Here is a 2,989-nt window from a genome sequence, read left to right as displayed (position 1 = left end):
GGAGCGCGCGCTCCCGAGAGAGAGAGAGAGAGAGAGAGAGAGGGAGAGAGAAAAAGAACGAGAGATAGATAGAGAGAGGGGGGCTGGGTTTTGTGGGGGGAGAGACCGAGTGAAAGAAACGAACACATGCGCTGATCATTTGGACGCTATCCGCGTGAGATATGACTCGACACCAGCAGTCTTTATTATTTTATTAATGAAAAAATTTATCGGCTGACACTAGGCGATATTTTCATGCGGGTTTTACGGCTGTATAATGAAGTGTGGCCGCAGCAGCATGCGAACTGGGAATGCCAAATTGCTCGGAGGTGATAAATCATTGCGACACGCACGTGTGGATCGGTCCCACATCTCATTTACGAGCGTATTTCGTGATGTTTGCAGATCGCACGCCTCGTGACTCTTGCCGTTTCACGCAGAAATTAATCGACAATGAAGTCATTAACTGCTTGCATAAAGTGGCGAAGCTTTGAACTAACATTTATACAGTGATCGGCTGATTCTATAATTGAACTGTTCAATATTTGCATGCAAGCTGATGGCGGTTATATGCGCTATATGGCAGCCGTTATGTGTTATATGCGGTTGTTGAGTTGTCCTTCCCGCCACCCGTTATTCCTAGTATCCGGTAATTAGTGGGGATGAATCAGACCTACTCAGAGAGGTATATTAGTACGTAACTATAGGTTACCAGTATATCGCTAATCTTTAACATCGGGATATTTTCTCGCTGTCAACATCGGCGGTTCAGACTATATATTATCTAAATTATTGATGAAAATTGGTAGGCGATGTTTTACATCTTTAGTCATTTGTAAAATGTCTAATTGGCGCAAATGGATGATACATCAATTCGGAAAGCGCACTAGTAACTCAACGTGACTGAAGCTCCCATGCGACTGAAACTTTGTCATAGTTTATTATGAAATTGTGAAAGATTTATTGTCGCAGTTATTTCAATTGCTTTTGCCGCAGTTCACCGATCTCCGGCTTTCACAGCAATTACAACCTGAACGTAACATTGCATGTGAATCGCTAAAGAAATGAGCTCGCATTACAACCAAATGAGGGCAGTCAATAGGTATTTAATTTAGATTACGGATCTGTGCAGTTGATACTATTAGCAATATATCAAGCTCATTAAATTTTGCGATATCAGTAGGTAGAGCTACGAGAGAAAAGGAACCTTGATAGAAACCGCATATTAATCAACATGTACGTAGAATTAAAAACGTAATAGTGAAGCCGTACGTGGGTAGATGTGTTCGTTCGTGTGTGTGTGTGTGTGTGTGGTGGTGGTGCGGAGACTTTTGTGTTGTGTTGTGTGTGTGTGTGTGTGTGTGTGTGTGTGTGTGTGTGTGTGTGTGTGTGTGTGTGTGTGTGTGTGTGTGTGTGTGTGTGTGTGTGTGTGTGTGTGTGTGTGTGTGTGTGTGTGTGTGTGTGTGTGTGTGTGTGTGTGTGAGTGCCCGCGTGTGTGTATGTTCCGTAGTTTGCGTGTCGGGCTAGTGTATACTAATAGATTCTCATTTTAACCGGTTCCATAACAGATCATGTCGAAGGCGACTTTTGATGTTCAGGGTTATTATCTCTATCCAAGAAGCAAGCGCTCCTCGAATGCCGGGTAATAAAAATATAACTATTCTATATGTGCGCCTATTCAATGATTCAATCTACGTGCGATGTATCTATGCCGAATACTCGTATAAACACATTTTTGTTGAATGTGAATCCGATTGATCTGTGAAAGTGTTTTTGACCAAAGCGTTACTAATCGATTGTGATTATCAGTACGCGAATAGCTTCGAAATATGTGTAAAATATGCACATAACGGCTATGCAGTTATACGCCGTACAAGGTCTTGCGCGTTAGCAGCGACATCTGTAAAGTAAAATTCCCACGTAAACAAACGGCAGAATATACAAGTGTTACAGAATATATAGTTACGAAATAAATATTCGGTGTATTGAGAGGGGATCATCTGCGCAACCCTGCACACTCTATGGAAACTACGGAACACGAATAAAATCTGCCGTATTGCCGCATTCGTCCCCAGCAAACAGACAAACCATTCGCATGATGCTGCAAACCTAAAAAACAGATGCGCTAAACGCATCCATCTTTATTCATCCTAACTACCCTCTATATCACTATAATTGAAATGATGCGTTGCCTCGATGCACGTTTTAACCCGAGTTTGCTTGTTCGCTTGCCGTTCGTGACAGCAGAGTGGTCTGCGCCTAGTCGTGTGTGAAGCATCAACGTTACATGCATCGACCTCCCAAATAAGTCTCCCAGAGTGTTATTATCTCATCCAGCGATGGAGAGCGTTCGAGTTCACAGTTGCCCGCTACGACTGCGGCCCTAATTGAATCGTTCGGATGCTTTCGCACTCCGATTGATACACGGGAGTCACTGAGTCAAAGCGGCGCGCGGTTTAAGTGTCCGTTGTTTACCCCGTTCTGTCATGTTCTGGCTGGCTAGGCTCAAAAGTAGTGCACGTCAATAGAAGAGTCACTTTGCCTGAAATTAAACCGGCCCGTACTAGCCATCTTGTGCATGCGTGCGTGCATGCCTGGGTGCCTGCCCACGTGTGCGTGTGCGTGTGCGTTTGCGTGTGCGTGTGCGTGTGCGTGTGCGTGTGCGTGTGCGTGTGCGTGTGCGTGTGCGTGTGCGTGTGCGTGTGCGTGTGCGTGTGTCTGTCTGTGTCTGTGTCTGTGTCTGTGTCTGTGTCTGCGTCACGCTTGCTGTTTTATATACATCTCGTGCTCTGACTCGCATTTTTTTTCGGGTTTCGGGGAGTGTTGCGTGAGAATTAGTCTGCGGTGTTAATAATCCTTCCTTGATCTCCCTCCGCGTATCTGACGGGTGAATGTATCGTGAATTTTATATATCGTCGAACTGTTGCGGTGTGAGCATGGCAGCTGTTGCTTCTGGCTCCCTTCTCTCTCTCTCTCTCTCTCTCTCTCTCTCTCTCTCTCTCTCTCTCTC

This window comes from Priapulus caudatus, unplaced genomic scaffold, assembly GCF_000485595.1.
Source record: "Priapulus caudatus unplaced genomic scaffold, Priapulus_caudatus-5.0.1 Scaffold14, whole genome shotgun sequence".
Lineage (NCBI taxonomy): Eukaryota > Metazoa > Priapulida > Priapulimorpha > Priapulimorphida > Priapulidae > Priapulus > Priapulus caudatus.
The sequence above is the reverse complement of the archived record's forward strand: the minus strand, read 5'-3'. Positions refer to the sequence as shown.